This window comes from Pristiophorus japonicus, chromosome 6 (assembly GCF_044704955.1).
Source record: "Pristiophorus japonicus isolate sPriJap1 chromosome 6, sPriJap1.hap1, whole genome shotgun sequence".
In the NCBI taxonomy this organism is placed as follows: domain Eukaryota; kingdom Metazoa; phylum Chordata; class Chondrichthyes; family Pristiophoridae; genus Pristiophorus; species Pristiophorus japonicus.
The window spans coordinates 179,158,981-179,186,416 of NC_091982.1; the positions used below are offsets into that span (position 1 = coordinate 179,158,981).

The following is a 27,436-nucleotide window of genomic DNA, read 5'->3' on the forward strand; positions in this document are numbered from 1 at the left end:
CGGAGCAGTCCTGTCCAGCGCCCTAGGCGAGCGGCGACCTTGGCCTCCAGCTCCTGCCAGTTCGCCGGCCAGGCTTCCTCGTCGGGGCTAAGGTAGACTCCCAGATAGAGGAGATGGGTCGTGCTCCAGGCAAAAGGCCTGAGCTCCTCCGGCAGGGAGTCCACCCGCCACTGACCCACCAGGAGTCCGGAACATTTCTCCCAGTTGATCCTGGCGGAGGACGCGGCCGAGTAAATCTCCTGGCACTCACGCATCCTCCGCAGGTCAGCGGGATCCTCTACCGCGAGGAGCACGTCATCGGCGTAAGCCGAGAGGACGACCTCCACGCCCGGCCCTTGCAGAGCCAGTCCCGTCAACCTCGTCCGCAAGAGGCGCAGGAAAGGCTCCACGCAAACGGCGTATAACTGGCCGGACATGGGGCATCCCTGGCGCACCCCTCTCCTAAAGCGAAGGGGCGCCGTCAAGGACCCGTTAACCTTAATCAGACACTCCGCGGCGGCGTACAAAAGTCGGATCCGGGCGACGAAATGCGTCCCGAACCCGAAAGCGCGCAGAGTTCCGAGCAGATAGTCGTGATCCACCCTGTCGAACGCCTTCTCTTGGTCGAGGGATAGGAAGGCGACCGACAGACCAGCCTCCTGGGAACAATGGATGAGGTCCCGGACCAGATGGATGTTGTCGTGGATTGTCCGGCCCGGGACCGTGTATGACTGGTCGGGGTGGATCATGTGGTCCAGCACGGCACCAAGGCGAGCAGACATCGCCCTGGCGAAGATTTTGTAGTCCGTGCTGAGGAGGGAGACCGGGCGCCAGTTCTTAAGGAGGCGGAGATCGCCCTTCTTAGGCAGCAGGACGATGACTGCCCTGCGCCAAGAGAGGGGCATCTCCCCGGTCGCCAGACTTTCCCCCAGGACCCGCGCGTAGTCGCCCCCCAGGACGTCCCAGAACGCCCTGTGGAACTCCACGGTCAGCCCGTCCAGCCCCGGGGATTTTCCCCTCGAGAGCCGGGCGAGGGCACCGGTCAGCTCCGCCAGGCTTAGCGGAGCTTCCAGATTTTCGGCGCCCTCCGGGCCGACCTTCGGCAGGTCCTCCCACAAAACTCTACGCGCTTCCTCGCTGGACGGATCCGGAGAGAACAGAGCCCCGTAATATTCACGGACCCTGTTGTTGACGCCCTCCGGATCCGAGACGAGAGAGCCGTCGTCGGCCAGCAGCGTCAAGAGCTGCTTACGGACACTCTGCCTTTTTTCCAGCGAGTAGAAGAAGGGGGAGCCGCGGTCCAGATCCCGCAGGAACCGGATCCGCGACCTCACGAACGCGCCTCGGGACCCGACGAGCTGCAGGTCCTTCAGCGCGGCCTTCTTCGCTTCGTACACCGTCCGCAGGGCCGGGTCCTGGACGACTTGACCGAGACGGGCTTCCAGGTCGAGCACCTCTTTTTCTAGGCGCCCGACTCTGGCCGCCCGCCTCTTGGTCGACCCCCTCGCGTACTCTTGACAGAAGACGCGGACGTGAGCCTTGCCCACGTCCCACCATAGCCTCAAGGAGGGGAAGCCCCCCTGCTTCCTTCTCCAGTCGGACCAGAATCGACGGAACGAGTCCTGGAATCGCACGTCCTCCAGCAGCCGGTTGTTAAAGTGCCAGTACGCGGACCCCGTCCTCGCGCGGAGCGAAGCGAGCTCCGCCCACACCAGGTGGTGGTCCGAACACGGCACCGGCCGCATGGAGGCCGCCGGGACGCAGGAAACGTACGCCCGAGACACGTAAAGGCGGTCGACTCTAGACCATCCAACTCCAGGCCTCACCCAAGTAAAGGCGCTGGAGTCGGGGTGGAGATTTCGCCAGACGTCCACCAAGTCGAAGGACCCGACCAGGTCCCTCAACTTCTCCATCGCCGTCATGCACTGCGGGGCACCGGAGCGGTCCCTCGCCTCGAGGGTGCAGTTAAAATCCCCCCCGAGGACAATGCAGTCGCCGACGTCGACGGAGCCAAGAAGAGCGGACACCTCTTCAAAGAAGCGCGTCTGCTGCGGGCCGGGATGAGGGGCGTACACGTTCACGAGATGGAGCGGCACGTCCCCCAGGCGAACCGTTACGTGCAGCAAGCGGCCTGGCACGGGCTCCTCGACCCCCAAGATCTCCGGCTGAAAATGCGGGCCCAGCAAGATGGCCACCCCACTAGAAATGGCGGTGAGGTGGCTCATGCGGACCTCTCCTTGCCATTCCAGGAGCCACGTGGCTTCGTCTCCCGGAACGGTGTGGGTTTCTTGCAGGAAGCACACCGCATATTTCCCCTCCCGCAGGAGCGAAAAATTGTCAAATCTACGGCGTGCCCCTCTGCCGCCGTTGATGTTGAGGCTGGCTATGGTTATCTTCATGGCAAAAGCATAGTACAACCTCTACCTTAACCTATTGTGGGGGAGGGAGCGGAGTCTTTTGTTGAACTCCGCTCCTTCAGCAGCCCAGCGAGGAACTTTTTGAGCCGGCGCAGCTCAAGGCCCTGAGCCTTTGATAAGGGCCCGCCCGCGGCCATGGTTTTAGTGGCGGCGCGGACGGATGCGACGAGCAGCCCCGGCTCGGACCATCTTTCCAGGGCCAGACGGGCTTGGTCGCGGCGACCCCGGCACTGGACCAAAAAGTCCCGGAGTTCCTCTGCGGGAATGAGGAGGGTCTCAGTGGCGGCCGCGAGCAGATCCACCGCCTCACTGGCGATGGACTCGAGATCTTCACCCACGTCCTCCACCGAGTCCCCGTCCCCCTCCGGGAGGTCGCCGCTAGCAGCCGGCCCGTCGACCGCACGAGGTACGGCAAACGGCCCGGCCGCTCCATCTGGCCCTGGCTCTGCCCCGATCCCACCCCCAGGATCGTCGGCAGAGGAGTCCCCACTGGGCTCTTTTAAAATTGGTGCTGGGTCGGGAAGCGACAGCGGAAGGGGTTCCTCCTCCGCCCCAGGAACCGGGGAACACGGAGAGACCCGGTTTAGGAAGTTCTCCAGGTCCACCAAGTCCCCCAGCTCCAAAGTAGGGGGCAAGGGTTGTTGTTCTTCCCCCTCCCCGCCGCCTCCCCCCAGCCCAGCGTGTACGGATTCATTAAAATTGTTCATATTCTCAGTTTCTACCGGGTCGAGCAAATCCCGGGGGAAGTTGGGTATTGGCTGGGCGGGCTCAGGTTCGGCCTTTTCGGCCCCGCCCGCCTCGGTCCCCGGGACGCTCGACCCGGCGGCTACGCATTCTTCCACTGGCCCCACGCCCCCCACGACAGGCAGATCTGCCACGCCCTCCCCAGGAGGCAGCGGCTGGGCAGCCTCGACTGCCTCATCCTCCCCGGGGACAGACTCCTCGCGCCTGCAGCGCAATTTGGGGGCGCTGGTGGGGGACGCGGGACACGCGGCGGGCACCGCCTCCTCCGCGGAGGGATGTTGTTCCCCCTCCGCCTCATTGGGGCGGTGCCTCTTTTTGTTCCTGGGGGTGCGCGAAGGCAGGGAGACCTCTGTGTCTGCCGAGGCCTCCCGCTCCGCCCCCCCCTTTTCCTTTTCTTGCCCGCGCCCGGGCCCCTCCGCGGTATTGGTCAAGGGCTCGGGCACGGGCTCAGGGCACCCCGCGCTCGCCGGTGACGGGGTTGGGCTGAGCGCGGTGGTCAAATTTTCCGGCGCACTGAGGGGACCCGCCTCGAGATGTTTCGCCTTCTTCCGCGCCTTCTTTCCGGTCGAACGCTCTCCCTCCCCCCCGCCGGAGGCCCTGAAAACAAAGGCCTCCGACGATGCCCGCGCACCCATGGCTCCCGGCACGCGGACGCAACTAGGGGGAGGGGTGGCGGCGGTGCCAGCCTTGGCCGCCTTCGGTGGTTTGGCGGCCTTGGAGGCGGGGCAGTTCTTACGAACATGCCCCACCTCCCTGCAGGCATGGCACCGCACGCCGTCCGACGTCCAGAAGACGCGGTAGGCAGTCCCCTCGTGCACCACATTAAAGTTCCCCTCCGTCGTCTCCTCCCGCGCCAGCCGGACAAAGAGCTGGCGGCGGAAGGAGAACACGTGGCGCAGGCTGTTCTCCCTGAGGCCGAGCGGTATGGGGTTGATCCCCGACCTTACCTCCCCCAGTTGGTGTAGGTGAGGGAGGAGGAGCTCAGCGGGAACAAAGGGCGGGACGTTTGAAATGATGACCCTCTGCGCGGTGGCCTCGAGAGGGTCCACCGGCAGGAACGTCCCGCCCACCGTGAGCCCCTTTTCAAGGGCCAGGGACACCGCCCGCTCCGACCCCAGGAAGAACACGGCCTTCCCAGACATCTTGGAGGCTGCGACAATGGCCGAGGGGCCGACTACCCCAGCCATCGCCCGCACGCACTCCTCGATGCTCATTGTGGGGTGAGTGTAGCTCTTGACCCCGTGTTTTTTTGTTATTAGTCTGAAAGGTGGCAGGGCAGCGGCTGGCGCAGGAGGTGCCGTGGATGTGGACACCGCCTGCGCATACGACCTTGCTGGCCCTGCCACCGGCGTGGATGGGGTCGCCATCACGGGGTCCCTTTAAGGGCTACACCCACCCCAAAGTCACAGGCCTTAATGGTCTTTATTAGGCCTCTTGTAGATTGACTGAGCAGAGGAGCCCTTAATGAGGTACCTCTCCCCTAGTTGGCAATTGGGGAGGGGCCTTGCTCCCTCTGCTCAGTTGTCTTAAATGTTTTTTTTTTAAATTAAATTTGGAAGAAAGAGGCTCTCAGAGAGAGAGGGGAGAAACAGAGTAACAGAGAAAGAGAGAGGGGGGGTGGGAAGGGGGGGACTGCGAGGGCAGGTCTCCCCTCGCAGCTGTGGGTGGGTGCACTCCCCAGATGGCAAAACACAAAAGTCTTTGGGGTGGTCTTCAGGTGGGGGGAGAAGATGTCTTCACCTGGGGTAGCTGGAGCCACCAGGCACTCCTAACGATCTTTAATTGGGTGATTGATGACAATCTTCAGCCTGGTAGCTCCAGCTATCCCAGGCTAGGCAAATGTGGGGGGTGGGGGGGGTTCCAATTGTGGGGGGGGCCCAGTTGTAAGCACGGCCCCCACGCACACTACCACACACACACACACACACCCCCCGCGATGTTCCGGCCCTCAGTGGTCTTCTTTCCTCCCCCCACCGAAACAACAAAGTCTTTTTGGGGAAATGCACCCACACCCACCTGTAGAATGTTGAGTCTCCCTCCTTCCACACTGGATGTTGTTGGTCTTTTCCCCCTCTCTCCAACTCCTTGCAGAATGATGAAGTTGTTGCAAAGTTTTCTTTTCTCCTCCTCTCCCTCTGGATTAAAGTTGTGGTGAAGCCCCTTCCTTCCTTCTCCTCCTGGGCTGGTCTCAGGGCTCTCCAGGCAGGAGCTCAAGTTGCTTGCTGCTTCTCTCACTGCTCACAGCTCCAACTGAGCAGGACACGCCTCTACTGCTCCACAATTGGTCCTTGTGCATGAATGACAGAAGGATAGTTTGCTGGTGTAGCAGGCAATCAGGAAGGCGAATGGAATGTTGGCCTTCATTGCGAGAGGGATGGAGTACAAAAGCAGGGAGGTCCTTCTACAACTGTATAGGGTATTGGTGAGGCCGCACCTGGTGTACTGCATGCAGTTTTGGTCACCTTACTTAAGGAAGGATATATTAGCTTTGGAGGGGGTACAGAGACGATTCACTAGGCTGTTCCGGAGATGAGGGGGTTACCTTATGATGATAGATTGAGTAGACTGGGTCTTTACTCCTTGGAGTTCAGAAGGATGAGGGGTGATCTTATAGAAACATTTAAAATAATGAAAGGGATAGACAAGTTAGAGGCAGAGAGGTTGTTTCCACTGGTCGGGGAGACTAGAACTAGGGGGCACAGCCTCAAAATACGGGGGAGCCACTTTAAAACCGAGTTGAGAAGGAATTTCTTCTCCCAGAGGGTTGTGAATCTGTGGAATTCTCTGCCCAAGGAAGCAGCTGAGGCTAGCTCATTGAATGTATTCAAGTCACAGATCGATAGATTTTTAACCAATAAGGGAATTAAGGGTTATGGGGAGCGGGCGGGTAAGTGAAGCTGAGTCCACGGCCAGATCAGCCATGATCTTGTTGAATGACGGAGCAGGCTCGAGGGGCTGGATGGCCTACTCCTGTTCCTAATTCTTATGTTCCTTTGTTCTTATGTTCTTATGTAGAGGCAGTGGGCATGGTGGAGGTACTGAATGAGAATTTTGCATCTGTCTTCACTAAAGAAGAGGATACTACCATGTCAAAGTAAGGAAGGAGGATGTGGAGAAAATTGCTGATAAAAATAGATAAAGAGGAGATACTCAAAGTGGAAAAATCACCCGGTCCAAATGGGATGCATCCTAGGTTATTGAGGGAAGTAAGGGTGGAAATTGCAGAGGACTTGGCCACAATCTTCCAATCCTCCTTAGATATAGGAGTGGTGCCAGGGGATTGGAGGATTCTAAATGTTACACCCCTGTTCAAAATGGGTGAGAGGGATAAACCCGACAACTATAAGCCAATCAGTCTGACGGCAGTGGTGGAGAAACTTTTAGAGACAAAGGGGCCAAAATTGCCCCCGCCTTAAGGTCCATTACTGCCTCTAAGAGGTTTCTAAGAGGCAGTAATGGGGCGGTAAGGCCTTTCCGACCGAGGGCAGGCGAATGGCCCAACCCATCAGAAATTTTGCCCAGGTCGGGGGTAGTGGAAACAGGTTTCTGCTCCGCCCAGTGTGCCCGCCCCGTCAGGCACGTGCTGACCCCTTAGCGCTTGGCAGCGACCTCTTTCCACCCCGCTATGGAAATTGCTTTGCGGGAGTGAAGCGGTCACCAGTCAGTGCCCCCGTCGGTGTTGGTGGCCCAGTGGGCGCCACTAAAGTGGCTGCAGAACTTGCAGTGGCCCTCCTCTTTAACTGAAGGGGAGGGACGTTGCTATGCGCAATGCGACGCGGCACATCCTCATCGCGCTGGCGACACGACCCACCTTCCACCCCTCCACGAATCACTCTAAAAATCCAATCATGCTCATTTTGCAAACAAAGATTCTTGTATTCTCATTGCCAAATGTTATGTATGCAATAAAGGTACAAACTGTTTAACTAAGCAAGGTACAACCTTGTCTCTGCTTTATTACGGCCCAAAGTGCCTGACTCTCAAAATGGCTGGCCTTTTATACCTGAGCAGCATCATCAGAAAGGCTTAGCCCTGGCAACATCTGGGGCTGGTGCTCAGGGTAAGAACGCCGTCCCACAGACTAGTCAAGAAACAGGCTGATATAGTTGTGGTTACAAAATTATATCTATCAGCCAACTTCCCAGACTCTTTCATCGCCAAGCCTGAGTATGTCTTGATGCAGTGACAGGATAGACCTACCAGAGGTGGGTCACATTGGTATACAGTTGGGTGGAAGTGACCCTGGGAGTCCTTAAAATTGACTTTGGACCCCATGAAATCTCATATCTTCAGGTTAATCAAAGTGAAGGAAATCACCTGCTGATCACCATCTACTGACCCACTGTATCAGAATGTCACCATGTGCGTGCTGTTCAGTGGCCTCCAACAATGATGCCATCTGGTGGGTACAAATAGAATGTATATACATGACAATCTCATTGCTGTTTGTGAGAACTTGCTGTGAAAATTGTCTGCTGTGTTTGTCTACATTAAAACAGTGACATCACTTCATTAGCTGTAAAGCACTTTGGGATATTCTGATGCAGTGGGTCAGTAGATGGTGATCAGCAGGAGATTTCCTTCACTTTGATTAACCTGAAGATATGAGATTTCATGGGGTCCAAAGTCAATTTTAAGGACTCCCAGGGTTACTTCTACCCAACTGTATACCAATGTGACCCACCTCTGGTACGTCTATCCTGTCACTGGATCAAGACATACTCAGGCATGGCGATGAAAGAGTCTGGGAATTTGGCTGAGAGAATATAATTTTTTAAACACAACTATATCAGCCTGTTTCTTGACTAGTCTGTGGGACGGCATTCTTACCTTGAGCACCAACCCCAGATGTTGCCAGAGCTAAGCCTTTCTGATGCAATGACTGGGCTGTTGCCAATCAGTTATTGAACATCGTAGTGAATGAGTTTACAACTGCCAGATTTTTTGGCCACTTCAGAGTCAGAGTAACTTCAGGCATTAAGAATCAATCATGTAGTGTGGGTGTGAGACTGGAGTTAAATGTCGATCAGAACAAACAATTGAGTTTTTACAATCCATATACTTTCCTGGTGCAAACTCATGAATTACCAGATTATTGGATTCAATTTCATAACTTGCAATGATGGGTTTTGAACTCACAATCTCTGGCTTGCTTGTCTTGTACCATAACCAACAGGGTACCATACTGATGATACTATAGCTATAGAAATATAGAAAATGTTTCCACATTGCTTAGTGGAATCTAAAATTGGATTTGACTAATATTATATGCATTAACCAAGTTAAACCCATCTATGCTACACTACCTGCCAACATATACGAGTAACCATTGCTTTTCACAAATGATATACAAATTCAAAATCATCTTGTTCCTCATATAAATGAAGGAGGCATGACTGTAATTGAGAATGAAGAAATAGCAGGGATACAATACTGAATAAGTACTTTGCCTCAGATTTTACTGGGATTATAGAACCACTCAAGGTGGGTTTTGAATAGTTGGTAGAGATTATTATTTAAAGAGAAATGGTACCAAAGAAGTTACTCAAACTTAAGACAGACAAATCACCAGGATCTGATGATTTACATTTTAGGTACGGGGGAGGTTAGGGAAGAAACTATCACTGTCCAGAATTCTGTGGAAAGTATAATTGTGCGAGAGGACTGAGCGGTGCAAAAAGGGAGACAGAGGTCGGCCGGGAAATTATAGACCAGCTACTCTTACTTCAGTTGTTAGTAAGATACTAGAGTTTATAATAGTGGATAAAACTACTAACCATTTTATTGTGTATCGAAGAACTTCACGAGGCTGAGTACTGTGAGCTAAACTTAGTGCGACCTTAGTCTTCTTTATTACAACTCCAGAGTGCCTAAACAACATGGCAGCCAACCTTTTATACTGGCCCTGCACGTGTATGCAGGTGACCATTAGAACTCCAACAGTCGTGCCCTCTGGTGGCAAGTATTACATAGTTATATACATAACATCATTCCCCCCACAAAGTCTTCGGTACAAGTTATTTACAAGTTGAGGCGAACCTGAGCCCTTCGTTCCCTGGTTGATTGTCTAAGTTCAAACCCTGGCGTTTGTGAGTTTGCTGGACCATTGCTGCACTGCACTGCGGCTGGTCTAACTGGACTGTCAGGAATGGTGGGTTCATCCTCGTGATTGACAGTGAGGTCGATTGCTGGTTAAGTGTGTGTTGGTGGATCGTCGATGGTGATGTGCTCTTCAAGTCGTTCCTGGTTGTCAGTAAATCGCAATTTGGTCTGATCTAAATGCTTTCTGCACGTTTGGCCACTTGATTATAAACACCCTATTCCCTTCCTTGGCCAAAACAGTGCCAGCAACCCACTTGGGACCATGACCGTAATTCAGGACAAACACAGGGTTGTTGACATCAATGTCACATGAAACAGCTGCACGATCGTGGGACATGTTCTGTTGGTGTCGCCAGGTTTCCACGTAATCATTAAGATCTGGGTGGACTAGGGAAAGCCTGGTTTTGAGGGTTCTCTTCATTAACAATTCTCCCGGGGGAACTCCGGTGAGTGAGTGGGGTCACGTCCGGTAACTGTACAGAATGCGAGACAAGCGGGTCTGCAGGGAGCCGTCCAACACGCGTTTCATGCTCTGTTTGATTGTTTGGACTGCCCGCTCTGCTTGACCGTTAGACGCGGGCTTAAACGGAGCAGACCTGACATGCTTGATGCCATTGCGGATCATAAACTCGTTGAATTCCGAGCTGGTGAAACATGGTCCATTGTCTCTGACAAGGACGTTGGGCAAGCCATGGGTGGCGATCATGGCCCGGAGGTTTTCAATGGTGGCTGTGGACGTGCTGGATGACGTGATTACGCATTCAATCCATTTGGAATAAGCGCCACTACTACTAAAAACATTTTTCCTAGAAAGGAGCCGGCAAAATCTACGTGGATCCTGGACCACGGTTTGGAGGGCCATGACAACAGACTCAATGGAGCCTCCCTTGGTGCATTGCTCAATTGCGAGCAAGTGTTGCACTGATGCACGCATGACTCCAAGTCCGAGTCAATGTCGGGCCACCAAACATGCGACCTGGCAATTGCCTTCATCATGACAATACCTGGGTGGGTACTGTGTAGGTTGCATATAAACATTTTTCTCTCTTATTTTGGCAAAGCCACGCGATTATCCCATAAGAGACAATCCAATTGTATGGACATTTCATCTTTGCGTCAGTGAAGCGGCTTAATTTCATCTTGCATTTCCCGGGGGACGGCCGACCAGTTCACATTTAAGACTCTTTACTAATGATCGCGCAGGATCCTGGCTGGTCCAGGTCCTGATCTAGCAAGCTGTGACAGGTAACCCCTCGCTCTCAAAAGCATCCATGACCAGTAGCAAGTCTGCGGGCTGCGCCATTTCAACCCCAGTGGTGGGTAATGGTAGCTGGCTGAGAGCATCGGCACAGTTTTCAGTGCCTGGTCTGTGGCGGATAACATAGTCATAAGCGGATAAAGTTAGTGCCCATATTTGGATGCAGGACAAAGCATTGGTATTTATATCTTTGTTTTCTGAAAACAGCGAAATGAGCGGCTTGTGGTTAGTTTCGAGCTCAAACCCAAGTCCAAATAGGTATTGGTGCATTTTCTTAACCCCACATACACATGCTAACGCCTCTTTCTTGACCATACTATGGACTTTCTCAACCTTAGACAGACTTCTAGACGCGTATGCATCCGGTTGGAGTTGCCCGATACATTGGCTTGCTGTAACACACAGCCGACCCCGTACGATGAGGCATCACAAGCTAGCATTAAACATTTACATGGGTCATAGTGCACAAGTAACTTATTTGAACATAGCAGGTTCCTGGCATTCTCAAAGGCTGTGTCTTGATATTTGCCCCAAACCCAGTCGTCAACCTTACGTAGCAACATGTGCAAAGGCTCTAACAACGTGCTCAACCCAGGTAGAAAGTTTCCGAAATATTTGAGGAGTCCCAGGAACGAACACAGCTCCGTCATATTCTGTGGTCTGAGTGCATTCTTGATGGCCTGTGTCTTTGAGTCCGTGGGCTGCAAGCTTTCTCCCAAAAAATTTGACTTCTGGCGTCAGGAAAACACACTTGGAGCATTTCAGCCTGAGTCCCACTCTGTCTATGCGACTTAGAACCTCTTCCAGGTTATGTAGATGTTAGATGGTGTCACGGCCAGTGATCAGGATGTCGTCTTGAAACACAACGGTGCACAGAACAGATTTCAGCAAATTCTCCATGTTTCTCTGGAAAATGGCTGCAGCCGAGCGAATCCCGAAAGGGCATCTGTGGTATATAAACCACCCTTTGTGTGTGCTGATGCACATCAGTCTTTTAGAAGATTCAGCTAGCTCCTGTGTCATGTAGGCGGAGGTTAGGTCCAACTTGTTGAACGACTTCCCCCTCGCTAACATAATGCGAGCAGGTCATCCACCTGGTCCTGTAGTGAGACTCGATTAATCTGTTGTAGTCTCCGCAGATTCTGACCATGCCATCGCTTTGCAACACCGGAACAATTGGACTGGCCCACTCGTTGAACTCGACTGACGATATGATTCCTTCGCATTGGAGTCTGTCCAGTTTGATCTCGACTTTCTCCCTCATCATGTACGGAACCCGCCCGAGCCTTGTGATGGACAGGCCGTGCATCGGGGCCTAGATGGATCTGTATCTTGGCGCCTGTGAAGTTGCCGATGCCTGGTTCGAATAGTGAGGGAAACTTGCTCAGCACTTGAGCACACGAGGCGTCATCCACTGAAAATAATACTTTGATGTCGTTCCAATTCCATCTAATCTTTTCTAGCCTGCTTCTGCCGAACAGTGTTGGGCCATTGTCTTGAACAATCCACAATGATAGGTCGTGCACAGCTCCATCATATGATACCTTCACTGCCACACTACCAATGACTGGTATGAGCTCTTTGGTGTAGGTTCGCAGCTTTGCATTAATCGGGCTCAGTTTGGGCCTTTGTGCCTTATTGCCCCACAATTTCTCAAAAGCCTCTGGCTCATTATTGACTGACTCGCACCCGTGTCCAACTCCATGGATACTCCATTTAATTTGACTTTCAGCATTATGGGAGGGCTCTTGGTGGTGAAGGTATGTACCCCATACACCACTTCCTCGGGTTGAGTTGCCTGTGCTGCGTGATCCTAGCCGGATCGATCATCCTCTACCACGTGGTATGTCGCAGCACATTTGCACATTCGCTGGAGGTGCCCCATTGTTGCGCAGCCTTTGCACACATGGTGCTTGAATCGACATTGATGGGCCCGATGATTACCCCCGTTGTGCCAACACGGTGCTAATGAATTCACATTCACCCCCGATGGCGGACTCTAAGTCATCACACGTCTTGCGGCCGCAGATGTATATGCCCTGCCATATGCAATTCAGCCGGCTAGCGACGTCATTTTATGCACAGTACTTGCCGGTGAGCTTCGATGTTGAGAAGATATCTGTTTGGTGTTATCATCCGTGGCCATGCATGCCTGGGCGATCACGATGGCCCTGCTCAGGTCTAGGGTTTCAGCAGCTTTCGAAGAATGACCTCGTGGCTGATGCCCAGCACGAAAAAGTCCCGCAGCATTTGCCCCAAAGCACCTCCAAAATCACAAGGTCCCGCGAGGCGTCTCAGGTCAACAACATAATCCGCCACGTCCTGGCCCCCGGAGCGATGGTGCGTGTAAAAACGATATCCGGCCATGAGGATATTCTCCTTTGTCTTGAAGTGGTCCCGAACCAGCATGCACAACTCTGTATATTCCTTCTCCGTTGGTTTTGTCGGTGCGAGCAGATTTTTGATGAGGCCGTATATTTTAAGCCCACAGACAGTGAGGAGAACCGCCCTGTGCTTGGCCGTGTTAGTGTCTCCTTCCAACTCGTTGGCCATGAAGTACTTGTTGAGACGCTCGACGAAGGCTTCCCAATCATCACCTTCTACGAATCTTCCTAATATTCCAATGGCAACTATGGTTGCGTGAAGGTTTGTATTCTGTTACTCATCGCCAATTGTTGTGTATAGAAGAATTTCACGAGGCTGAGTACTGTGAGCTCAGCTTAGTGCGACCTTAGTCTTCTTTATTACAACTCCAGAGTGCCTAAACAATACGGCAGTCAACCTTTTATACTGGCCCTGCACGTATGTGCAGGTGACCATTAGGACTCCAACAGTCGCGCCCTGTGGTGGCAAGTATTACATAGTTACATACATAACACGCTTGGAAAAAACATTAGTTAATCAGGGACAGCTAACATGGATTGCTAAAAACCATCTCATGTATGACTAACCATAGAGAATTTTTTAAGTAACATAATAGATAGATGAAATAAATGCCCTGGATATGCTTTATATATAATTTCAAACATCATTTGATAATGTACTCAGTAAGAGAATGATGGCAAAGATAATGCCATAAGGAATTGAGGAAAATGTGACCACATTTGTTAGAGGGCAGAAAGCAAAGCGTAGGGGGTAAAAGGAAGTATCTTGTACCTTAAGATGTGGTAAGTTGTGTTCCACGGAGTGTGTATTGGGTCTGCTCTCATTTAATGCGGACTTAGGAATTGAGGGAATAATACCAAAATTTACTGATGGGGGGGTTATGGCAAGTTGTGATGAGAGTTGTGAAACACCACAGGAGGACATAGCTAGACTAAGCAGGATAAGCAGATACAGAAAAATATGAAGTAACATGTTTCAATACATGTCAGCTTTGGCTCAGTTGTAGCACTCCTACATCTGAGTGCCATGGGAGGTTTTATGATCATCTGAAAGGACAACTAAGGCCCTGGTTTAACATCATATCTGAAAGACAGCACCTTACTCCCTCAGTATAGTACCACACTGAAGTATCAGCTTAGATGCTATGTTCAAGTCTCTGAAAGGGGATGGGTTTGAACCTACAACCTTCTGACTCAAAGACAAGAGTGCTGCCACTGAGCCAAGACTGACTCTTATATCTGTGAGTTTCAAACTGAGGTCATGAGGCGATCCCAAGGGGTCCATGGGATCATTCGATTTCTTTCTGTCTAGGCTCAGGCATACTCCTGCCACATGCACAAGATCTTCAGAATTTTGTATTTTATGTTTTTCTGTATTTGTTAACTTACTAGCATACTATTTCTATTGCTCACTTTTTTTTTGATAGCTACTGCTAGTTTGGAGGTTAAGACGGGGAGTACTCGGGGGTGTGTCGGTATTTGTAAAGGGTCCCCAACACAGAAACATTTCAAAATCACTAGCGTTGACAGTTATTGTCAGCAGGCTATTTGACTGTGGATGGCATCACAACTGAGTACAATCCTGCCTTACCAATATCTAAATACTTGCACTTTCAGGGTGGGTCATTGGACGGTGATGAGGAGCAGGAACCCCGGCAAATTTTGCCCTGCCTCAGCTGGGGACACAGTGGCCAATTGTAACATCGTCTACCACCACTGCCTGCTAAGATCAGCTAACTCAGCACAGAGTGGCGATTGCATTTCGGACTTTCCTGTTCTGTAAGGTTCAGATACTCATTGGCTAGATTTGCTCAGCCATTGGGAAATTGTAACAAACAGGGAGTGAAATATTGAAAAAATATCTTGTTTACAGAAATATCAATCGAAATAAAACCATTTTCCCTCTGGTGATATATTACAATGGAAAAGTAACATCATAATTCGGTTTAAATTATTTTGGGTTAAAATATTTACCCCGCTCAGTTATTAAAATTAATTTATTTCAGTTGAAGCATAGCCAAAATATCAAAAATAACATATGCCATGGCTAACTATGGTATATGACAATACTTGTGGATACTTATGAAGCAGATCTTAACCCACTTGTGACTATCAATCAACAAGAACAACTTGCATTTATATAGCGCCTTTAACATAGTAAAATGTCCCAAGGCGCTTCACAGGACCATTATCAAACAACATTTGACAAATCAGCTTAACTTGTGGAGATATTTAGCACATGTTCTGATCCCCTGACATACCTTCTATTTAAGAAAGACTTGCACCTTTCATGATGTCTCAAAGCACTTTATAGCCAATTAAGTACTTTTGAAGTGTTGTCACTGTTGTAATGTAGCAAATGCAGCATTTGAGAAACAGCAAGGTCCCACAAACAGCAATACGATAATGACCAGATAATCTGATTTTCTTTATGATGTTGGTTGAGGGATAAATATTGGCCAGTATCTCAAGGAAACCTCTGTTGCTCTTTCTTCGAATAGTGCCATCGGATCTTTAACATACACCTGAGAGGATAGATGAGACTTTGGTTTAATGTCTCATCCAAAAGATAGCTTGGCACCTCTGACAGTTCAGCACTCCCTCAGTGCTGCACTGGAGTGTCAGCCTGGTATATTGTGCTCAGGTCTCTGGAGTGGGACCTGAACCCACAACCTCCTGACTCAGAGGCAAGAGTTCTACCAACTGAGCCACAGCTTACATAAAGAAAAACATAGATGCATAAATCTTATTTTATTGCTATGACATCAGAATGACAAATTACATCATAAAGCAGCGTGAACTACTTTTTCTGCCCTACAAAAGCTCATTAAAATCGATCTTTTTGGTTGAAAATATTCTGCAATTGTTATGAAATAGAACACATCCTAGACAACAGTATGGTATGATAAGCACACCCACTCACAAGGGAGATCATAACCCACTCATGACTATTATCTCATTTGACTCACTTGTGGAGATATTCATCATGACATAGTTGGTTGTGTGATTTGATCCTTTTATATTTCTTTGGTGAGAATGACATCAGTACTCATGACATTGGAAGTGGGTTGTGATGATCCACACTACACCAAACTATATTTCATACTTTTCATGACATCTTCTTTAAACACAAGTGTATAAATTTTACATAAATAAGAATTATTTAAAAGTATTAATTTTTTTAAATTTAAACTCTGAAGGCAGTTAAGTTGCTTTATGATGTCATGAGAAAGCTGCTGACATCAGATCAGTAAATTGTGACATAATTAAAAAATATTTTCACTTTGGATAAGGAAACTTGTAAATAATGTAAATATGTAAATACTCCCCGTTTGTTTAATGAGACTAAATTCTTGTTAAGAAGAAGCCATTCCTCTTATCAGGAAGACTTTTTCAGTTCCAATGTACAGACTGTGATGGAAAAGAGTGAGATATCTAGCTGCTAATTAACCCGTATATTGTGTTATTGCATTTAGAACATTATTATGGTGTGTTCTGTAGGTTTCTCCAGTGGGAAGTGTGTCATCTAGAAGCAATATAACCTGATATGCCAATTCTAGTATCAATCAATTACAGTGCAAAGGTGAATTTCTAATAAGAACAATTCCTAATACAAGCAAGTTTTTTCTTGGCACGTTGAAATTGCTCTGTGTAGGAATTGACTGTATGCACACTGTAACTACTCAGTGTAATACCCTGATATAATACATTGATTATGCTCCCTTCACTGAGAAACTGAACATAAATGAGTATGTTATGGTTTCTTTATAACTTGCCCCTTTGCTTGTATGATACTATTGTATAGCACATAATGGCTAGATTGTATCATACAGACTTTGCTACAAAGGTTACTGAGTTGTCTGAAATATGGAACTGTGAAAGAAAATATTTTCTGATGCATTTTGCAAGAGCTATGATTCTAAAGTGCTGCCTATAGAGCAATTCCATGCATCCATATTCAAATGTACTATTTTATTAAATCCTCACGTATCAAGTTTCCAATCTCATCTGTATCATTAGAGAAAGGGCATGTTGGGCTATTTCCTATCCATAGAAAAGGAGGGAAAGCAGCACTTATGTTGCACACCTCCTTGCAAGTTGGGAACAGTTCCCACTCTTTCAGTTCACAAATATTGCATCCCCAAGACTTTTAAGAAAATTATTTTTTATATATACTCTGCTTTTATATTTGTGTTATAACATAGAATTTGAGCTCTTTATTTATATTTGTTCATATCAGCTCAGCTCGTTTGATAACAGTTTTCACCTCTGAGTCTGTAGGTTATGGGTTCAAAACCTTCCTGTAAGATTTGAGCAGGTAATCGAGGCTGCCATTTAGATGAGATGCTTAACTGAGTCTCCCTGCCCTGGTGGGTTATTTTGGAAGTTCTCCACGTTGGCTAACATTTATGCAAGAGCAAGATGAAGTGTTCTTCATTCCTTTGCACTTTATTTCCTTATTTCCGTGCACAGCAGTGGTTGCAATTCAAAGTAATTCATTGGATTATGAAGTACTTTTGGGATGTTTCTGAGAAAGCTGATTAATTGTGAAATGCAAAATTGATGATGTTTTTTTAAAGTGGGCGTGTGTTTAAAATGCTGTTATTTCCGCCGCATCATTATGAATGTTTTGAATAATGTTGTCGAACAGGCTTACTATTTCTAACAACCAATATTTATGATTAGGAGTGAGTGGCTGCTCCCCTCTCCCTGGCGGTGTCACGTGCCCATGCCTTCCTTTCCGGAACCCTAGAGGCGGAAATCTCCGAAAATAGCCGATCGTCCGGCTTTGCGGACTGAGGAGGAAGGTACGCCATTGCTGCCCCGTGTTTTATTATCCGTCTCCATCCTGGCCATGGGGACTGGAATCACTGGTTGCTGACCCGGCCGGTGGCTGCGCTGCCTTCTAAGCTTTGGCCTGACTGTTTTATTTTTTGTGATCTGCAGGACAGAAGAAAAGGGGGAGAAGGGGGAAAAAATAAAAAAAAACACCTTCAGGAGGAACCAGTCCTTCCCGGGTAAGGACGCCCTGACGTGATTCTAATTACATTCGCGGAGAGTCGGACAGCACGGGGGGGGGAATCAAGGGCCCGCTTCCTTTGTAAGGTTTGAGGGGGGTGGTGGGTGAGCAGTACTGGCCGGCCGGCCCCGGGGGCAGTGAGCAGAGCCGCCGCCGCCTGCCCGTCGGGAGAAGATTCCTTTCTAGATCCGCGGCCGCCGCGTGTGGTTTGCAGTTCTTGGGCCGAAACCTGGGCGAGGAGTTGAGCGCCGGGGCCCAGGGCCCGCACGCTCGCATACCCGGCCCGGCACAGGGGAAAGACGTGAGAGCAGGCCGCCCGGCCTTGGCCCCTCACTCCATGCCGGAGCGGGAGAGAGAGGCGGCTCCAGCTTCTCTCAAAGTCTCTTGTCTTGTTTTTTAAGTTTCTCTTTGCTTGGGAGGGGTGGCTGGACAGACTGAAGGAGGCTTTCTAGACTTTATTTGTGCAAGTTGCAGCCAGGCCCCTGCGCCTTGGCTTGACCATATGGGAGTTGTGGCGCTGGTAAAAGTGGAATGTAATCCTCACCCCCCCCCCCCCCCCCCGGGCTGTGCAGGAGGAGAGGGGGGCAATGGGCAATCCTGGCCTGCTGAGCCGTGTTTGAGTCGGTGTTGGCTGTATTTTATATCATTTTCCCACCCCTTCCGTGTGTGTGTGTGTGTGGCGGCTGTCGGGAGTCACTGCGTTTGCAGCGTGAGCCTGAACTGACACGTTTGTGCTGGAGGGAAAAAAAACGCCGGTAAAAGAGGAACCATGTGCGGATGGTGGTTGGGTCTGAGTAGCATGGCGCAAGTCAGTGAGTCACTGTCACCTCTACACACTCACTCACCCACACTGCTAAAAATCCTACACTTCACCGCTGCTATTAAATGGGAATTTAATCTAGATACGCATACAGGACTGGCGGCGGCGGGGGGATACATTACCATGTGACCCGATTTTTAAAAGAGGGCTTATTTTTAAAGCGCCAGTGCAATAAAGTTTTAACCATTTTTGGGAAATGCGTTTAACAAGCAATAGGCCAAGTAGCAGCAACCTTGAACAGTGGCGTAATGATGTATTGCTCGGATCGTGCAAGAGGCAATTTATTGGCAGACTTTTTATAAAACTTGTTGTTTTAAGGTCGTGCACAGTGAACTTTAGAGAGTACCCTCATTTTCGATTTCTGTTTAAACCTTCGATTTATTTTTTTACCTTCAGTTTGAAGTTATAATGTGGGGGCAATCTGGTAGATGAGGATGAGGGGGAGAAGAATCTGAAGCTTGTGCTGTGTTGAGTTCATCTGAAATTACACTTAATTTCGATCGCGCATAACGATGAAGCCGGCGTAAATTTAATGAACGAAATGTCCGTTTACTGCTAACAAAAAGCAGATGATCATTGCTGATCTAAACTTATTTAATAGTATCTTGTGTTATGAAGTAATGTAAAGTTTCGCACAAAACGAGAGAAAATGCTTAGCCTCGTTATTAGGCATTTAAATTCGGCCCTACGACTCGCGTGTACAAGTTTTTTTTCTCGGCTAATTTGACCCTGGCACTGAAATAGCGAAAAAGTAAAGTTTAGTTAAAAGAGCTTAACGGAATATAGTGCAATAGTTATCAGACGGAAATTAGAAATGAAGATATGGCCGTCGGATTGAACGTGTGCTCATTTCGATTCATGATTATAAATCTTTGAATTTTGAAAGTTTGAAATTAATGTTGAGGTCTGTTTGATTCGCTATTGTGTTTTGTTTAAGGATATCTAACGGTGTAAATATACGGAGGCTTAAAACACAGTTCGCATATATTACAACATTAAATGAATTGAAAGCATGCGGCAAATCTCTGCATGCACATCGGCCTGTTAACTTTTATCGGCATGTTCCACATGGGCTCAGTGCTGCTCCCTGGCAGTGGGTGTGGTTTTAGTGTTCATTACAATTTGTGGCCTTCTCTGCACTGCAGTAACAGGCTGTAAGGTCTAATAATCGTCTGGCACCACATGCATGAGAGAATGTTCTGTGTCTCGTAGAGTAATGGCACGAACTGATCATATCTTTAGATTTAAGATCATTACTAAAGGCCCCTTTTCTGGTTGATCAGTTATATAAATTGAAGTGTAAACTACAATTTTGGACATTTCTAGACTGGGAAGGATTGAAGGAGTAACTAGATAGAATTCTTTGGCGGTTAGCTAGTTTGTTAGATTATTGATTATGAAATTTGTAAGTATATTGAAATGCAGTTGATGTTTGCATTTTGGAAAAAAACTTTCTTATATTGATTTGTGGTCTAATTTTATTTGGATTTAGTGTTAAATGTTCTCCAGTGAAGTAAGTAATGTACAGGGGCCTCCTGCACCATGCCAATAAGCATTAAAAAGTCAGATTTCTTTCTAATGTGGCAGTGTAAAAATGTGGCTAACCGACTAAATGATTTACCATATATTTGAGCAGTATAAAAAGTCAGGTGTACCTAATGTACAACTGTTATCCATTGCTCTGGTCTGGTATACTAGATATCTTTTTTTGGAAGGTTGGGAAGAGAGTATAACGAGCCATCTGTTAAACACATAACTTGATTAATTGGATGGCTTTACAGTATGTGTATTGATTGAAGTCTCCATGATTGGCCATAGCTTGGACAAGTTTTGGGTGCTGTTATGAAAGCATTATATTGTAAAATGTGATGTCTTGAAGTTGTAACATTTCTAAAATCCTTTGCCTTTCATGGGGCTAGTAGCATTAATAAATTCATTAAACATCCGTGTCTAAGTTATAGTGAAATAAGTTTGATTTGTTACTCAGCAACATAATCTAGTAATGTAAAGGGCCCTGTGATGATTTGCTGGGGACAGGTTATGTGATTCAACCACAGTTGTCAAGTGGTTTGGCGGAGTGTAGTTCGTAGTGTTTGGATTTAACTTTTATAAAGTTTTAAATGCATTGACAGTGTGGCTTTTTAATTTCTTGAGCTTTGAAATTTAGCAGAAATTACTGGTGTGTGCATATTTGTACCAAAAGTATCCTGTTACAATAGACTGAATTGCTTTACTGGTGAATTGGACTTGGATTGCATAAACTTATTGTGTACAAGGCTATTTGTATTTGAATGCACATGGTACAAAAAACTATGTAAATATATTTAGAAGCAAGATTTTCGCATTTTTGAGCTAAGCTCCATTGATATGACAGCCAATGTTGAGTTGGCTTCTGAAAACCCGAGTTTAATGCGAGTTGCATTTTCATTGTGCTTTGTTCGTAGAATTGCTAATTCTATGTTTTTAGGAGGTACAGCTTTAAAAGTGGGCTTGCACTTTTGAATGCTTGTGTTTCTAACTTTTAATTTGCTGAGTGAGTGAAAAGTAATAATCAAATCAGGTTCACTCAATCCACACTTAATATGGAATCATAGAATCTTACTGGACAGAAGGAGGCCATTTGGCCTGTTGTGCTTTGCCAATTCTTTGAAAGAGCTGTCCAATTTAGTCCCACACTCCAGCCTTTTCCCCCATAACACTGCAAATTAGTTCTCCAAGTACATGTCCAATTGCCATTGAAAGTTCCCATAGAATCTGATTCCACCACTCTTTGGCAGTGCATTCCAGATCTTAACAACCCCCAGTGTGAGGAAAATTTCCCAACTAGTTCTTTTGCCAATTATTTTAAATCTGTGACCTCTGGTTACCAACTCGCGCGCCAAAGGAAAGAGTTTCTGCTTAGTTGCTGTATCAATACCCCATATAATTTTGAATACCTCTATTATGTCTGTGCTAATTATGGGATTTCAGTTTGTTCAGTGGCAAAGTTAAAATAAAATAGTCTGATTTGATATGGTCTGGTCATAAATTTGATTTGTGGGAAAAATTGCTTTTGCTGTGGACAAATAGGATGCAATATTAGAGATATACAGTACTGAACTTTAAATGTTATTGTTTGGCTCAGAGCCCTCTTCGTGAGTCTGTTTTCCTCGGTGTAAAGGTAGTTTCAGCTGGGATGTGGGATGATCTGAGTTGCATACCACACAGCTGCTGCAAGTGCCTGACAGTTGTCTGCCAACAAGTTTTGCGTTTTTGTAGGGTGAGACTGCAAATTTTTCTTCCAGATAAAGTGCTCCATCTAGTGGCTTTAGATGAAGCTTGTCCAATAAGTGCATGTTAACTTTAATATTGTTAAAACACAGATTAAAATTGGTGACCACCTGACTAGAAGTCTTAATAGCAAACTGCTAGATCCATGGCACTGACAAAATGTGGGTGCAGTGAAGTATTAAATGCTAGCAAACTTGTAATTTAATTAAAAAAATATTCTCGATGGTGCATTTCAATAAAAAAAAGGCAACTGGCAGCCCTCCGTTAACTTGCTTAATTTGGTGTTTGTGTGTGAACCTAGACAATACATTCAGCAGAATTATCAACTGTGCAGAGCATTGTTGCTGAGCCTGATTTTGTCCTGACCCCAAATCCATGCATTTGAACTCTGGTAGTGATCACTGGATAGTAATCAGGAGTGGGGACTCGAGCTGATCTTTTCTTTTCTGCTCCATCCTCACAGTCACTTGTCAGTTTTATGCCCCGACTAAGATCAGCTAATTCAGCAAAATTGGATGGAGATTTCTAGTCCGTGGTCTGGATGAAATGCATCCCAGGCTGTTGTGAAGTAAAAGAGAAATTAGCAGAGGCCTTGACCATCATTTTCCAGTCCTCTTTGGATCTGGGCATGGTGCCGGAGAATTGGAGGACTGCTAATGTAGTACCCTTGTTTAAGAAGGGAGAAAGGGATAGGCCGAGTAATTATAGGCCTGTCAGCCTAACCTCAGTGGTGGGAAAATTATTGGAAAAGATCCTGAAATACAGGATAAATCTGCATTTGGAAAGGCAAGGATTAATTAGGGACAGTCAGCACGGATTTGTTAAGGGAAGATCGTGTTTGACTAACCTGATTGAATTTTTCTGGAATTGCAAACTGATGTATTTTGTTGAATAAAATATTAGAGGACTAAATATGGGAAATGTGATGCAATCACTTGCCTGGTATGGTTAGATGTATATCTGGGCTGTGGACCAAATCTGGCCCACCTCTTGATCTTCTCTGGCCTGTGAGGCTCTGCTGTTTGATCTCTTACACTGGTTCAAATAGTTGATTGTCAGTTTGATTGTGTGACATTTCAGTGTAGTAGATTGTCATGTAGCTCCCACTGTTAGCAGCTGCCTTCAGTTGGGACCTACCTCAAGAACTCAAAACATTGTCAGCCCAAACTGAGGAAGGAGTGTTGCTGGGAATTGGAACTTCGTGTCAATTTCATCCACTCTTGCTGTCCAAATTATATATAATAAAACAATCCAGAGTTCCACCAGCAGATCAATTGTTTCACTGCTGGACTTTTCAGAGGTGAGTACTTTTTGTTAATCAAGCTATTGTCACCTTGCTTATCTGTACTGGGTTTAGAAGTGGGCAGGAAGATGGCCCACCTTAGAGCAAGCGATTGATTGATTCTGCCCAGGTGCAAACTGGACGGTCTGCATCTGGGCAGGACTGGAACCAATGTCCGAGGGGGAGTGTTTGCTAGTGCTGTTGGGGAGGAGTTAAACTAACATTGCAGGGGGATGGGGACCTATGCAGGGAGACAGAGGGAAATAAAATGGAGGCAGAAGCAAAAGATAGAAAGGAGAATAGTAAAAGTGGAGGGCAGAGAAACCCAAGGCAAAAAACAAAAAGGGACACATTACAGCAAAATTCTAAAGGGGCAAAGCGTGTTTAAAATGACAAGCCTGAAAGCTCTGTGCCTCAATGTGAGGAGTATTCGGAATAAGATGGACGAATTAACTGTGCAGACAGCAGTTAACGGATATGATGTAATTGTCATCACGGAGACATGGCTCCAGGGTTACCAAGGCTGGGAACTCAACATCCAGGGGGTATTCAACATTTAGGAAGGATAGACAGAAAGGAAAAGGAGGCGGGGCGGCAGTGCTGGTTAAAGAGGAAATTAATGCAATAGTAACGAGGGACATTAGCCTGGATGATGTGGAATCGGTATGGGTGGAGCTGCGGAATACCAAAGGGCAGAAAACGCTAGTGGGAGTTGTGTACAGACCATCGGACAGCATCAAACAAACAATTAGGGACGTGTGCAATAAAGGTACAGCAGTTATCATGGGTGACTTTAATCTACATATTGATTGGGCTAAGCAAACTGGTGGTAGTGCGGTGGAGGAGGATTTCCTACAGTGTATTAAGGATGGTTTTCTAGACCAATATGTCGAGGAACCAACTAGAGAGCTGGGCATCCTAGACTGGGTAATGTGTAATGAGAATGGACCAATTAGCAATCTTGTGCGAGGCCCCTTGGGAAAGAGTGACCATAACATGGTAGAATTCTTTATTAAAATGGAGAGTGACGCAGTTAATTCAGAAACTAGGTTTCCTGAGCTTAAGGAAAGGTAACTTCGATGGTATGAGGTGTGAATTGGCTAGAATAGACTGGCAAAGGATACTTAAAGGGTTGATGGTGGATAAGCAATGGTAAACATTTAAAGATCACATGGATGAATTTCAGCAATTGTACATCCCTGTCTGGAGTAAAAATAAAATGGGGAAGGTAGCTCAACCGTGGCTAACAAGAGAAATTAAGGATAGTGTTAAAACCAAGGAAGAGGCATATAAATTGGCTAGAAAAAGTAACAAACCTGAGGACTGGGAGAAATTTAGAATTCAATAGAGGAGCACCAAGGGTTTAATTAAGAGGGGGAAAATAGAGTATGAGAGGAAGCTTGCAGGGAACATAAAAACTGACTGCAAAAGCTTCTATAAATATGTGAAGAGAAAAAGATTAGTGAAGACAAATGTAAGTCCCTTGCAGTTGGATTCAGGTGAATTTATAATGGGGAACAAAGAAATGGCAGACCAATTGAACAAATACGTCGGTTCTGTCTTCATGAAAGAAGATACGAATAACCTTCCGAATGTACTAGGGGACAGTGGGTCTAGTGAGAAGGAGGAACTGAAGGATATCCTTATTAGGTGGGAAATTGTGTTTGGGACATTGATGGGATTGAAGGCTGATAAATCCCTGGGGCCTGATAGTCTGCATCCCAGAGTACTTAAGGAAGTGGCCCTAGAAGTATTGGATGCATTGGTGATCATTTTCCAACAGTCTATCGACTCTGGATCAGTTCCTCTGGACTGGAGAGTAGCTAATGTAACATCACTTTTTTAAAAAACGAGGGAGAGAGAAAACGGGTAATTATAGACCGGTTAGCATGACATCAGTTGCGGGGAAAATGTTGGAATCAATCATTAAGGATGAAATAGCAGCGCATTTGGAAAGCAATGACAGGATCGGTCCAAGTCAGCATGGATTTATGAAAGGGAAATCATGCTTGACGAATCTTCTGGAATTTTTTGAGGATGTACCTAGCAGAGTGGATAAGGGAGAACCAGTGGATGTGGTGTATTTTGGACTTCCAAAAGGCTTTTGACAAGCTCCCGCACAAGAGATTTGGTGTGCAAAGTCAAAGCGCATGGTAGTGGGGGTAATGTACTGACGTGGATAGAGAACTGGTTGGCAGACAGGAAGCAGAGAGTTGGGATAAACGGGTCCTTTTCAGAATGGCAGGCAGTGACTAGTGGAGTGCCGCAGGGTTCAGTGCTGGCACCCCAGCTCTTTACAATATACATTAAAGATTTGGATGAAGGAATTGAGTGTAATATCTCCAAGTTTGCAGATGACACTAAACTGGGTGGTGGTGTGAGCTGTGAGGGGGACGCTAAGAGGCTGCAGGATGACTTGGACAGGTTAGGTGAGTGGGCAAATGCATGGCAGATGCACTTTAATGTGGATAAATGTGAGGTTATCCACTTTGGGGGCAAAAACATGAAGGAAGAATATTATCTGAATGGCGGCAGATTAGGAAAAGGGGAGGTGTAACGAGACCTGGGTGTCATGGTTCATCAGTCATTGAAGGTTGGCATGGAGGTACAACAGGCAGTGAAGAAGGCAAATGGTATGTTGGCCTTCATAGCTAGGGGATTTGAGTATAGGAACAAGGAGGTCTTACTGCAGTTGTACAGGGCCTTAGTGAGGCCTCACCTGGAATATTGTGTTCAATTTTGGTCTCCTAATCTGAGGAAGGACGTTCTTGCTATTGAGGGAGTGCAGCGAAGGTTCACCAGACTGATTCCCGGGATGGCTGGACTGTCATATGAGGAGAGACTGGATCGACTGGACCTTTATTCACTGGAGTTTAGAGGATGAGAGGGGATCTCATAGAAATCTAAAAGATTCTGACGGGACTGGACTGGTTAGATGCGGGTAGATTGTTCCCGATGTTGGGGAAGTCCAGAACCAGGGGACACAGTCTTAGAATTAAGGGGTAGGCCATTTAGGACTGAGATGAGGAGAAACTTCTTCACTCAGAGTTGTTAACCTGTGGAATTCCCTGCCGCAGAGAGTTGTTGATGCTAGTTCATTGGATATATTCAAGAGGGAGTTAGATATGGCACTTACGGCTAAAGGAATCAAGGAGTATGGAGAGAAAGCATGAAAGGGGTACTGAGGGAATGATCAGCCATGATCTTATTGAATGGCGGTGCAGGCTCGAAGGGCCGAATGGCCGACTCCTGCACCTATTTTCTATGTTTCTATGATTCAAGGTCACATAGGCTAAAGCTGTGAATGTATGTATGTATGTTGCCTTTCCTAATGGACTTCAACCCCCAACCCCTCAACCATCCTGACAAATACTACGTTCACTAGGATCCCTTTCTGACATGATGCTGCAACAGTAGTGCCAACTGACACTGCTGTATTTCACTGACCATAGTTGAAGACACAGGTTAAAAACTGGTGAAAAGTAATAGAGAAAACAAAGTGAGACATAAGAGAAGATAGAGAGCAGTTTAGGGTGCTTTTGTAACACAACTTTAGCATTGATGCAAAATGGCTCTGTCCCCTTAGTCGGATGTGTCACACGGATCTGGTTTACGCCAAAAGATTGGAAATTCATGCATTATAATGCTTGGATTGATGTATTATAACCAAATTATTTTGCAGCGTTTCATGTAAACCATGTGTATTTACCAGTAGAGTCCCCACCATTTACACCGTCCCCTCTTATCTTGGGCAGCCATTTGTCTTGCTACTGGCGTCAATTACAAAGACGTTAAACTGTATTTAAGCACACCGAATATTTTGGCCAGTTCAAGCAGCTGTTCGCACCTCGTTAAAGAGCGATTACCTGTTGTTAAATCCTTCTGGCAGCCCCGCTGTCCTCCGTCACCTCAAACATTGCCCCACTCCTCCCCATGTCTTTCAGAACCGCTGTGATTGCTGCTTGCAAACACTTACCTGCTGAAGCTGACTGGAGATGTAACTGATTGGATCGCTGCATGCTTCAGCCCCATTCAACTCAATGACTTTGACTCTGGTACAGGTAATAGGAATGTTCAGTTCCACACACACAACTGAATTCCTTGCCAAAGCCTTCTCTCCACTTTTCCCTTGTGGTATGCTGTAATCGTATTTAATTATT

At 47.2% G+C, this 27,436-nt stretch overlaps 1 protein-coding gene across 7 annotated transcripts in view; it reads left to right on the forward strand.

Annotated features, from left to right (window-relative positions):
* Positions 1–17,590: 17,590 nt before the first annotated feature.
* LOC139265895 (eukaryotic translation initiation factor 4 gamma 1-like) overlaps positions 17,591–27,436 on the forward strand; it is a 131,075-nt gene continuing 121,229 nt past the window's right edge. For 3 of the 7 annotated variants that reach the window (XM_070883446.1, XM_070883445.1, XM_070883449.1), the window contains exons 1-2: positions 17,591–17,692; positions 17,832–17,902. The gene's annotated coding sequence lies outside the window, so the exon portion shown is untranslated. The other 4 variants (XM_070883447.1, XM_070883450.1, XM_070883451.1 and 1 more) reach the window with 3 other exon arrangements.